The sequence below is a fragment of the Hyaena hyaena genome, unplaced genomic scaffold, assembly GCF_003009895.1.
Source record: "Hyaena hyaena isolate Hyena2069 unplaced genomic scaffold, ASM300989v1 scaffold_303, whole genome shotgun sequence".
Taxonomy (NCBI): Eukaryota; Metazoa; Chordata; class Mammalia; order Carnivora; family Hyaenidae; genus Hyaena; species Hyaena hyaena.
Window position 1 is genome coordinate 138,392 of NW_024080934.1, and position 13,131 is coordinate 151,522.

Here is a 13,131-nt window from a genome sequence, read left to right on the forward strand (position 1 = left end):
GAGCATTCAGCCCATTTACATTCAGTGTTATTATTGAAATATGTGGGTTTAGAGTCATTGTGTCCTTTGTGGGATTCATGCTTGTGGTGGTGTCTCTGGTATCTTGCATTCCTTGCTACACTTCCCTCAGAGAGTCCTCCTCAGGATTTCTTGTAGGGCTGGTTTAGTGGTGACAAATTCTTTCAATTTTTGTTTATTTGGAAAGATAAAAGTCTTTCCAAAAGCCTGAATGACAGGTTTCCTGCATAGAGGATTCTTGGCTGCATATTTTTTCCATTCATCACATTGAAGATCTCCTGCCATTCCTTTCTGGCCTGCCAAGTTTCGGTAGATAGGTCTGTATCCACTCTGATAGGTTTCCCTTTGTATGTTATGGCCCTTTTCTCCCTATCTGCTTTCAAAATTCTCTCTTTGTGCTTATATTTTGCCATTTTCACTATGACATTTCATGCAGAAGATCGATTCAAGTTATGTCTGAGGGGAGTTCTCTGTGCCTCTTGAATTTCAACTTCTACTTCCCTCTCCAGGTTGGGGAAGTTCTCTGCTATAATTTGTTCCAAGACTCCTTCAGCACCTTTTCCTCTCTCTTTCTCTTCTGGAATTCCTATGATACGTATATTGTTATGTTTGATTGTATTGCTGAGCTCTTGAACTCTTCTTTCATGTTCCTGGATTAGTTTCTCTCTCTTTTTCTCAGTTTCTTCTTTTTCTATTATAGTGTCTTCTAAATCACTTATTCTCCTTTCTGCCTCCTCAATCCGTGCATTGGATGCCTCCAGTTTATTATGTATCTCATTTATCCAATTTTTTTAATTCACCGTAACTATTTTTAAGCTCTATATTTTTTGTAGCCATAGTTTCTCTGATGTCCTCCATGCTTTTTTCAAGCCCAGCGATTAATTTTATGATTATTGTTCTAAATTCTTGTTCAGTTATGTTGCTTATATCTGTTTTGAGCAGTTCTCTAGCTCTCATTTCTTCCCGGAGTTTCTTTGGAGGAGAGTTCTTCTGTTTTGTCATTTTGGTTAGCTTTCTATCTCTTGTTAATTTTAAAAGCTTGTTGTACACACGTACCCTGCGAATTCTGCTGTAATAGAGAGGGCTCTTTTGACTGTTCAGGGCCTGTCTGTTCAGGAAGTATTCTTTGGATGGTGTCTCTTGGTTTCTCTTGTTAAGCGTTTGGTTATTTTGTTTCCCTACTGGTAGTGGTATTTGGGACTCTCCACCATGTGTAGTTTGGCTTGTTTCTTAAGGCAGCCCTGGAAAAAGAAAACAGACCACCACAGAGGGAACACAGGTACACAAACGAACAGACAAAACCAATAAACACACAAACCCAGGCTCAGATAAAAACAGCTGCAACAACAAAACAGCTCTCTGGAGGAGATGTGCGGGGTTTGGTGTAGGCAGGTCTTGTCTCCACTGTGTCCGCTGGCCTCCCTGAGGCCCCTCCTTGGTGGTTGTGGGGAGAAGAATGGCGTCGCTCCAGTCCCTTCTCAACCAAGCATTGCAAATCACTTCTTCGGTCTGATCTCCCTGTGCTGAGGATGTAGCCAAGGTTGGCTGAGTTCTATGCCCCACACCCCACCTGTTCCGGGTCCCAGTCCGCAGGCTTTGTTATAGTGCCCTGAACAGTCCCGCAGGTCACTGTTTCCCTGTTACCTGGGGGTGGGGGAAGTGTCACAGCCTCAGATCTGCCAGGGTCAAGCAGGGATACAACCCGAGTGCGTTCGGGGAACATAGCAACTTCAGGTCCGTAAAGTCCGCTGCCGCTTAGCGGGCCACTGTCGCGCGCCGCTGCCACTTTACCAGGCATCGGCACCGTTTCTCCGGGTCGCCGTCACCGCCGCCTCCGCTTCTCATTTTATTTATTTAAAAAAATTTTTTTTAATGTTTTATTTATTTCTGAGACAGACAGCGTGAGCAGGGGAGGGTCAGAGAGAGAGGGAGATACAGAATCGGAAACAGGCTCCAGGCTCTGAGCTAGCTGTCAGCACAGAGCCCGACGCGGGGCTCGAACCTACAAACCGTGAGATCATGACCTGAGCTGAAGTCAGACGATTAACCGACTGAGCCACACAGGCTCCCAAAAATATTTTAAATACTAAATAATAAACAAAATTTTAAAAATTACAAAAGGAAATGGGTACTAAATCAACACTGGAGTCCAAATTTGATATGGGTAGATAATAGGGGCAAGGCAAGGAAAGGTAGGTTTTGAGGAGAGGAATTATGTAGGATATTGGGCTGTTAAATACATTCTGGATGTAGAAGTTGAGTGCTGAAATTTTGGAAGATGGCAATAATGGGTAAAATCTGCTGTAGAAGATTACACTTCGCTTGGGTGTATTTTGAGTATGAGAGGTAGAAGGAAAAGAGAATTCAAAGACTAAGATCTCTAGGATAGAGCACCCAAAGGACTGAGAAGACAGGTGGCCGCTCAGAGCTGTGAGAAGGCCAGGGAGAAGTGAGACTTTAGAAAGAAGGGAAATGAGATTAGCTTTCAACATTGTCTGGTTTATTCAACTACACAAGTGGTAGAAAAAATATAATTGCAGGCTTCAGAAAGAAAGAAAACAAAATAAAAACTCACAGCTGATCTGCCACCTGAACACATAATTATTATCAGTTTGGCATATTTCTTGCAGGAACTTTGTAGACAGCTCAGTTCACATGTCATTTTATTTTATTTTATTATATATGATATTGCACATATTTTCCATGAGACTAGATGAAACTAAACTGTTTTTTTTAATTTTTTTTAAATTTTTTATTTATTTCTAGGAGAGAGAGAGACAGCATGAGCAGGGGAGGGTCAGAGAGAGAGGGAGTCACAGACTGAAACAGGCTCCAGGCTCTGAGCTGGCAGTCAGCACAGAGCCCTATGCGGGGCTCGAACCATGAAAGTCGGACGCTTAACCGACTAAGCCACCCAGGCGCCCCGAAACTAAACGGTTTTAATAGCTTTTTAGTATGTATCAAATTAGTTTATCTTAAGTTACTTAATTGCTTTTGGTCATTTAGTTTCCTCTTGGGAAAGAGGAAGCAATGAACTTATGCTTATGGCTCTTCAAAAATATGTCTTGAATTATTTCTTATAATGGATTCTTAGAAGTAGAATGCCTAAGTCAATATATATAAGTATATTTCACAATACTTAAGGACATGTTTTTAATTTGCTTCCAAAAGACCGTACCAATGTCCACGTCCACTGGCAATGTTCAACATTTAAGTCTTAAATGTTAATGAGATGTCTATATGGTAATGGCATATGGACCATTGAGAGTGAGAGAAATTGGGGCTCGAAATACAGATTTAGGGCTTTTTCAAATATCGGTAATAAACATAATCTAACTGGCAACTTCTCCAGGGGAGTGAATAAAAATGGAGTATTTTAGAAGATGAACCATAAAGGAATTTTCTTTAACTTCTCATTTTACAGATGAGGTGCTCAGAATAAAATGGCTTGTCCTAGGTCCTTCATGTAACAGATAATGAGGGGAAAGGGACATCACAAAAGGGAACAACGGAAGTGTGTTGCCATAGAAGTTAAAGACTAAAACTTTGTCAAACGGAAGGTGACAGCAACACTGTGTCCAAAGCAGAAAAAAAAAAGTCGAGAAAGGAAGATAAACTCTTGGATTTGGAAAGAGGGTGCCCTCTGGTTTACTCCTTACTAGTTACCCGCCCCCCTCTTTAGCACAGAGAACTGGCCGTTATCCAACTCCACAGACTCGTAAACATTTACAAGCACACAAACATTGTTAAGTTGCTCGTTCTGCCTCTGGTAATAGTCACCAGCAGTAAAAGAGGGAAAAAAATCAACATTTCTTTAGGACTCTTGCCACCCATAAATTATTACTAGCCTCAGGCTTGTGAATTATTAAAAAAAAAAAAACAACTAGGCTAGTTAACAGTACATCCAATCAGATATTTTCCTTTCATGCGTTGAGGTGTATGACTTCACCCAGCACAAGAGCAAAAAGAAAATTAAACCAATAAAATCTTAGTTTGCAATATAGACCTGAAGGATCCAGGGTCAATATCTCTTCTTTACGTATGATTCTTCGGATAGTTTCAGACACTTATGCCCTCTAAGAGTGGGCAAATCAAAATAAACTGCACTTTGCCTTAAGGATTCCGGAAACAGAGTGTGAGAGTTGCTGAGAGTGTAGAAAATGAAAGCTAACCTGTCTGAGACAAGTGTGGGTCTGGAGAAATAGGAAGCAGCAATAACCTACTGCGTGGTTTTCTTTCATGTCTTTGTCACCCCCTCCCCCCACCCCCACACACACCCAATTTCATGGGCTCCTGACAGTGCTAAACCTCTGTGTAGCTCATGGCTCATGTCACACTTTTCATTAACTTTTACAATCCTTGGCATTTCCTCTTTAAAGCAATATTTCTCTCTTGCTTAAATTGTCACTGTGTTGTGTTGATCACACTCTGCTGGGTGCTGAGAAAACCTCAGAATAGAGAAAAAAAACCATTTGCTGGGTGGGTGGGTAGGGAGAATGCCAGATTAAATTCTTCATTCCTACTGTATGTGCAAGATAAACGAGTGAGCAAATACTGAGAAGTGTTTCTCATAAAATGCCCACATTGATGACAGGGGAGTGGGGGGACATGTTTTGCAGAGAGCATAAAAGAAGAAGTACCTCTACTTTATTTTTTAAATTAATTTCAATTTAATATCAATTTAATTTTAATTATTTAACATTAATGTTTGGTGAATTTGGACTGTATGCTTCTTAGAAAAATAATGAGCATCAACCAAATTCCCGTTGGCCCTCAGCTCTCTAGAGCCACGGTCACTTAGAAAGTCACCTGGCTGTTAGGGAGATAACTTGGGATTCTATGTGCTAACATCAGGGTCTAGAAAGAGGATTTCCAGAAAGTGGTTTGGACACATTACAGTGATATTGGACACTGGACAAGTTTCCAGAGGTGGCACAAACAGGTCTCCCTTCATCAACTGCTTTCCTCCTTGGAATACCACACCCTGTCAATCTGTAGAGTGGGTATGCGTTATTACACCCCCTCCATTAAATAAATGCTGCTTTTCTTCCAAGCTTTTATTACCTGGGTCATAAGGAAAGTTTTCCAACCATATCAGTTGTGCCAAGAGGAAAAAAAAAAAAAAACTTTTACAGATCCTTTACCTCCTTCAGAACTTTTATGTATCACTTTTTCTTCCTCGGGATAGAAAGCACGCCAGGGCAGGGTGATTATAACCCCCAGGAAGGGAATGTTTCCTTTGTTCTGTTTCCTCCCTATGGCTCACTTTGTTTTCACCACACTGACAAAGGTTTCTGATCCATGGAGAGGAGCCCCCCACGGCATGCTGCCCCTCAGTTTACAGGGCTGATTGTGTGAGGCCGTGACTAGTTGGAGACTCACTCTGGGGTGTAGCAGTGAGGCTGTAGGGCCGTTCCCCAAGATCCTAAGCATTTTTAACTAAAGATGTATTGTATGTACTTCCTCTTCTTTCACTCCTGAATTCACAATGTCAGTAGAGAACCTGAATGGCTAGGCATGGTTCACAAACCTTTAATGTGATTAATTAAGTGGAAGATGGCCTGCCTGAAATTGACAATTTAGGAATTATGAGACAAGTAGAAATATTTAAAAATTGGACTACTTAGACTTCTTAAAAATAATGCATTGTCTTCCCAGAGAGTACAAAATATAAACATTTTTAAAATAAGGTACACATCAGGTATTTCCCTCTTACAGCGGCTCCTCTTCATATGTTATAAATAGAGCTTTATCACTCCTTGAATTAGAATCATGAGAGCAAGGATGGGGCGCCAGCTCCTGAGAATTCTTTCCATTGAACCAGAGTTTTGAGACTAAAAAGATTATTTGTTCATATCACCAATGACCAGTTAGGATTCCTTATTACCTTTTAGGACTTCAGGATTGAAGTCTAGCTCAGAAATCCAGAAGCATGAGCAAACTACTTTAGGTGAAAAAATACGATGTCTTTGTCTATTTTAATTAGCAAGGATGTATAGGAGGTGAAATTAAAGGCCAGTAATTATACTTGGAAACTGTTCTTTACTGTTCTATTTTGCTTCTTGAAATTACAATGTGAGGAAATGGATTTTAATATATCTTTTCAGGAAACAGAGTTTGGTAAAAATGATGCTTTTGGAATCCATAGGGGGTTGTTTCTTTGTGTGTGTGTGTGTGTGTGTGTGTGTGTGTGTGTGTGTTTTTAAGCACACTTAATCTGTGTGGTGGATATTGAAAATAGGATCCAAATAGGATGCCATTTGGATCATGACAGAGCTGTATGTGATTTCTAACACATTTTTATTCACAAACCAAAGGTGTTATTTCTGAGAAAATGTTAATATAATTATCACTTTGCATTCCCTTTTCATTTTCCTGGTTGAGTACTCAGTAGTAACAAGTTGGCATAAAGTTATAAAAAACGTCCATACTCAGCATCTTTTAAAAAGATATTGCTGTTGGCTTTATGTTGGATCACTTGCTTTGTCTGACCTTCAGAGCTGAGCTATGAAGTCATGAAATTATTTGATCATGGTTGAGCTGCAGTAGTTTTAATTAATCCAATACTACCAGCTATCACACAGAAGTAAAAAAAAAATCTGATGACATGATCTAAATTGTGTAAAATGTGTGATCTGAAATCTAAAACTTATGAAATGAGTGTTGTTGTATTATATTTAACCAGTGGAAATGAGTGGGACATGGCTCACTGTGAGAAGCGGCAGCCCCACAAGACATAATTTTCTTCTGAATAAAAAATTAAAATAGGCCTCTCCAGGACACCTGACTCGGGTTGTAGGAGTACGGTGTAAATGTAAGTGGTGTCAGTGGTGGTCTTGGGTGGCCCCAGGACACAGCATGGGGCTGTGGCTTATTGGCCACAGTGCCTGACACTATTCTGCTGCAGGGCTAATGTGAGACCCCAAGCACAGAGCCATGTGGATAGGATTGCAAGGCACCTGGTTAAATCAGGGCTATTAAACATGCCTTGCTTTAATGGTCTCAGAACTTCCCCTCCAAAGTAAATTAATGAACAGAGAAACCCTGAGGATGTGGTTAAAAATGACTATGAAAGTTAATAGGCTGCTGTGGATCCCACCAGAACTGTGACCAGAAATGAATTAACAGCAGGGTATATGTTCTCTGATATGCAAGGGTCTGCACGATAGAACTGAATGAGGAGCTTAAGAGATTTAGTGTTGTCCAGTGCTTATTCGGGCTGCCCTTCAGAACAGAGTAGGTCTTGGAAATAAACATGGTAACTTGGTAGACAAGAAGATAAGCTTGCTTTGTCATTTGTGTGCCCCACACAGTGAGTTTGGAATGCCTAAGCAAAGAGTTGAAACATCCTAATGGCTACAAGCAGGTAATTTAAGACAAATCAAGAGCATATGCTTTGTTTAATGGAGAGTCATTTTCTGCTAATTGTGTCTATTAAAGGGATATGAGTCTTGAGGTGTCAGATCTTCCAGTCTTTCAAGGTAAATCAAAAGGCTGGAATTTTGTGTAAAATGTATCAATGGTTGCAACTAATAAAAAAGTGTTACTTTGTTTTGTGGGCCAAACCAACAAGCTCTGGTTGGCCGTGTGTGCTCTCTGGCCCAGGCGGTATGGGCACCATTCTGTCCTCGCTGGAGACACAGAACAGCAGTACCTGTTCTACAGGCTGGAAAGTGGTCAAGCCTGGAGCTCATGGACGTGGGGAAGTCCAGCAACGGGGCAAGGGGGTAAAGTGTAGACAAAGTGGCCTTGATCTGGGCCCCGAAGCACAGGGAGGGTTTAGAAGTGCGTCAGCGAGGGGTGTGCATCCTGCCCAGAGGGCGAAAGCACAGGCTGATTATTGGGAGTAGCAGTTAGTTCAGTGTGCCACCAGCCTTCTGCTGTGGAGATGTCCCCAAGAAGGAATCTGTATGAGCCTCCAAACACATGCAAGTCCTCCCCAGATGAATGGTGCAGCGTAGATTAAAAGAAATTATGAAAATTTGCAACTATGCAAAAAGCCATTTTCAGCCCTGCTGATCCTTATAAACCGCAGTGAAGTTGCCACTGTGCCAAAATTAGTCCCCCATTTCCATCTGAGGAGCCACTGGACTAAAAACAAAACCTCACACATCTTAAACGGTAGCCTTTTCAATCAAATATATTGAGTTTTTTCCTATCTTAAAGGTGTACTTATTTAGACCCAAATGCTTCTGGAGAGCCAGATGTTGCCTTGCAGCACACCCTGGCTTGTTAGCCCTGCCTTCTGTGAGCACACGACTCAGAGCACTGCTTTAGGACACATGAACTAGGTCCCCTCTAGGACTTCACATGTGTATTTGTATTTGCAAAGCCAAGTCAATCTTCATGATACAAAGCATGTGAGTGACTTTCATTCTATAGAGTTTACAAGGAAATATGGCTGCCAGTGTAGAAGGAAAGTCAGTACCCTCACAAAAGTGCAGATAGCAGCAGCTGCATTCCTGCGTTCCCGCCTTAGGTTTGACCCAAACATCACAATCTCTTTCCTTTTTCCTCCTTGAAACCTTAAGATTGCCTTAGAAGGAAGGTCATGATCTCTAGAGAGGTGAGATTGTACCAAAGCCATTGAGAAATGAGTTCAACATCAGCTCTTTGTCTTCTGGTTGTGCAATTACAGAGATACACGTGTGAACAAAAAGAATAACTGATATTCATTTCCATGTGCAGTAGGTGACCCATTCTTAAGATATTTGTTGGAAGATAAAAGCCCAAGAATGTTAATAACTGAATTTAAAATTAGTAAACATGGGTAGGAAGTGTAGGTGTTTTCCATGGTTAATGTTCACATAAATACAACCAAAGCATGTAAAGTGTTTAGCACAGTACCTGTATACAGTAGGTGCTCAGTAAATGTTAGTTCTCCCATTTGCCCTCCCTCTCCCATCAGAGTTGATTTTAGTCCTGACTTTTTTTAACCCTGCCTGCATTTTTTGCTGTTGTTGTTATCCTCTTTTGAAAAGTAGTTTGAGGAAGCTGAGGAACTCTATCAGCTGAGAGCAAGGAATTGTCTAGAATGCTCCAAGTTACACAACAGCTATAAGGTTTTCTTAGTCAAGCCTGATAAGTGAGATAAAAACTGTTCTGTTGAGCTTTGATCATGCTGATTGTGTCTAACAAGAAAATGACAGTAACCCAAATTATGTGCCAGAAATAGACCTCACAGGGCTTGGCAGGAAGCTCACATCATTGTTGTTATTGTGTTTGTTTTAAATAATATTCTTGGGGCACCTGGGTGGCTCTGTCGGTTAAGCAGCTGACTCTTGATTTTGGCTCAGATCATGATCTCATGGTTCAAAGTTCAAGCCCCACATTAGGCTCTGTGCTGACAATGCAGAGCCTACCTCAGATACTGCATCTCCCTATCTCTGCCCCTCCCCTACTTGTACTTAATGCTCTCTCTCTCTCAAAAATAAATAAATGTGAAAAAAATTAATAATATTCTTTTTTAAATTTATTTTTCATTTTTTTAAATTTTAAGTGGACTCTGCAACCAATGTGGAGCTTAAACTCTTGACCCTGAGATTAAGGGTCTTGTGCTCTACAAGCCAGCCACGCACCCCTAGGAAGCTCACATTGATGAGGTCACATTGTACCTTGGGGCTGTGACTTCTCTACATCTTCAAGTGCAGCCTGGTAAAATGTGCCCACTTGATATAATCATATCTCTAAGGAAAACTCTGCTGGATTTGGGAAGTGGTCTTGATGGTTTAAGAGCTAGCAGTTTGCTTTTAGCATCAATTATCCAAATTTTAAAATCCACAATCTTGCAACACACCTCAACAGTGCAGCCGAACGTGCATTTAAACATAGTCACTGTACATGGCCCTTGTTTTCCATAGATGATGCGAATCTTCGGCATTTTTTCCTCTTTTCTTATTTAATATACCTTATAGAAGCAATATGATAATTAATAGGGTGCTTTTGCATGGCAGGTGTTATAACAACACTTACTGCATCTCATTTCATGTAAAATATATTGGGCTGGAATTCTATTTTTTTATGATCTCTGCAGAGCTCTGTATATTGTTGGCACATAATGAATATTTATAAATAATGAAAATAAAGCCGTTGGATTTAAGGCAAGAACATTATTTCATTCTCATTAACTAACAGACTGGCTGCCTGTGGTAAAATTCAGCTTTAATTATTTTTTCAACATGACAAGTTCAAAGAGGTCTTTTTTCCTGATACATTTGGAGATTTTCTGTTTTCTAGAACATAAATTATATCATGAATTAATTTAAAAATGACCTGCCCAAGAAATCTGCTTTTATTATTGTATATAAACTTACTAGATATTCTTGCCTACCCATCTATAAACAACATAATACAAATTAGGAGTTGGGGTAGGGTGATGCTTGGAGACATTGACTGTGGCTGGAGAATTTATTTCGTGTTGCTCTAGATAGACTGAGTATCAAATTGAAACTGAATAGTAGATACTGGCGACATGAAATTGAGCTTAAAATAAAAAGACTTTCTAATCTCCCTAGACTTTCTGTCACTAACAGTGCTGTCTTCCTTACAAAGTATTAGGCATCTTGTCCTCTTGTATAGGCCAGGTGACTGGATTAATGATGTAGTAAGACATGTTACTAAAGTGGTGTTGAGCTGGTTAGGCAAGTATTCTAAGATTCTATGACAATGAAAAGTTTCTTTAGGGCAAAGTTTTCACAACATTGGATTTGGCAATGGTTTCTTGAATATGCTATCAAAAGTACAGGGAATATAACCAAAAAAATAGGCATATTGGACTTCATGAAAATTAAAAAATTTTGTGCATCAAAAGTTACTATCAACAGAATGGGAGAAAATACTTGCAAATCATATACCTGGTAAGGGATTAATATCCAGAATATATAGGGAGGTCCTAAAACTCAACAAGAGAAAGTAACAACCTGAGTCAAATTGGGTAAAGGACTTAAATAGGCATTTCTCTGTAGAAGATACACAAATGGCCACTAAGCACATGTAAAAGATGCTCAATATCACTAATCATCAGGAAATTCAAATCAAAACTACAATGAGATATCACCTTACACCCATTAGTAAGGCTGCTTTAAAAAACAAAAAACAACAACAACAAAAAAACCAGGAAATAACAAGTGTTGATTAGGATGTGGAGAAATTGGAAATTTTGTGCAAATGTTGGATGGGATGTATGGTACAGCTGCTATGGAAAACAGTATCGCAATTCCTCAAAAAATTGAAAATAAAATGACCACATGATCAAGCAACTCCACTTCTAGGTATATACTCAAAAGAATCGAAGGCAGGGTCTCAAAGGGACATTTGTATAACCATGTTCAAAGCAGAATTATTCATATTAGCTAAAAGATAGAAGCAACCCAAATACCGGTACCAAATACCATCAACCAAAAAACCAGTAGATGAACGGGTAAGCAAAATATGTATATCCATACAGTGGAGTGTTATTCCACCTTAAAAGGGAAGGACATTCTGAAACGTGATACAACATGGATGAACCTTGAGGACATTATGTTAAAGGAAATAAACCACTCACAAAAAGACAAATACTGTATCATTCCACTCCTATGAGAAAACGATTGTGAAAATCAATGAAAGAGAATCTCATTTAAAATGGACTTGGGAATCCAGCAGGGGGAGCTCTTACGCCCTACAGCTCCTTGTTCTTTGCAGACCCAACAGGAAAAGATGTACCTTGCAAATGGATACTACTTTAACTCCTACTTTACTACCCCAGTAAGAGGAAGAAAGATCCTCCTCCCCTGGTAACAGCCCAGGCAATGAAATACTGTTAACAGCTCAGCTGATAAAAAGCCACTATACTTTGAACTCCTGGTTTACTCCAATGTTTTTAACAGCCTTCCCAATTTCCCCCTCTCCTCTCTAAAAGAGCATACGTTTCCTTTGTTCTCCAAATTTGCCTCTGGTCTTGTAGTTCTCTGCTATTCGCAAACACACCCATTTTTGCTGGTAAAATAACTGGCAGATTTAGTTTTAAGGTTAACATTATAGTAATTAGGTGCACAGATACAGAAAGTAAAACGGTGGCTTCAAGAGGCTAAAGGTAGGGGGAAATGGGGAGTTATTGGTGAATGGGTACAGAGTTTTAGTTTTGCAAGATGAAAAGAATTCTGGAGATGGGTAGAGATGATGGTTGCATAACCATATGAATGTACTCAATACCTGTGAGCTACACCAGAAAATGGTTATGATAATAAATTTTATGTTATGTGTATTTTACCACATGACCAAAAAATTGGAAGAAAAACACTTTTCTTACCAACTCCATTATATACCATTTTTAGAACAGCTGAAAAGCACAGCTTTCTTGCAGGTCAGGGCCAGCAGGAAATGATGCACTAGAATAGAAACCACCTGGATTCCCTGCAGGCGACCTTAGTCTCTTCAAGTGCACAAGATTATCTCTGCAGGGAAATTACACATTCGAGGTTTCTTCACTTCAGAATCAGCAACTTGTGCTGTGCATGGCATTTTGCAAAACAACAGTGACTGGTTTTCTATTATTTGGGAAATAATAGAAAATAATAGTGATAATTACTGTATTAACCATTTAAATGTTTGTATGTGAAGAGTGAGGTTTCACAACCTGTAGTGTTAAAGATGGGGTCTCATACCCTAACCTGAAAATATTTCTTATTTAATTAAAGCTTCAAAGCAGCCATGGAACTAAATCTAGATCAAGTACAGGCCTAGATAAACATGGGTGGAGACCAGTGCATCAGGGTAGAAGAAATAATCCACTTCCATATGGACTGGGGTTTCCCTCTGTGTTTTCTCTTTCTGCATTTTTTCTTTCTTAAGTGATTAAAAACGTACATCCTCTGGGGCACCTGGGTGTCTCAGTCAGTTAAGTGTCCTACTTCGGCTTAGATCATGATCTCACGGTCCATGAGTTCTAGCCCTGCGTCAGGCTCTGCACTGACAGCTCAGAGCCTGGAACCTGCTTCAGATTCTGCATCTCTCCTCCCCCACTCATACTCTGTCTCTCTCTGTCTCTCAAAAATGAATAAATGTTAAAAAAAAAAAAAAAAGATAAAATAAACTATGTCCTCATTGAATTACTTGACCCAAAACATAGATGTT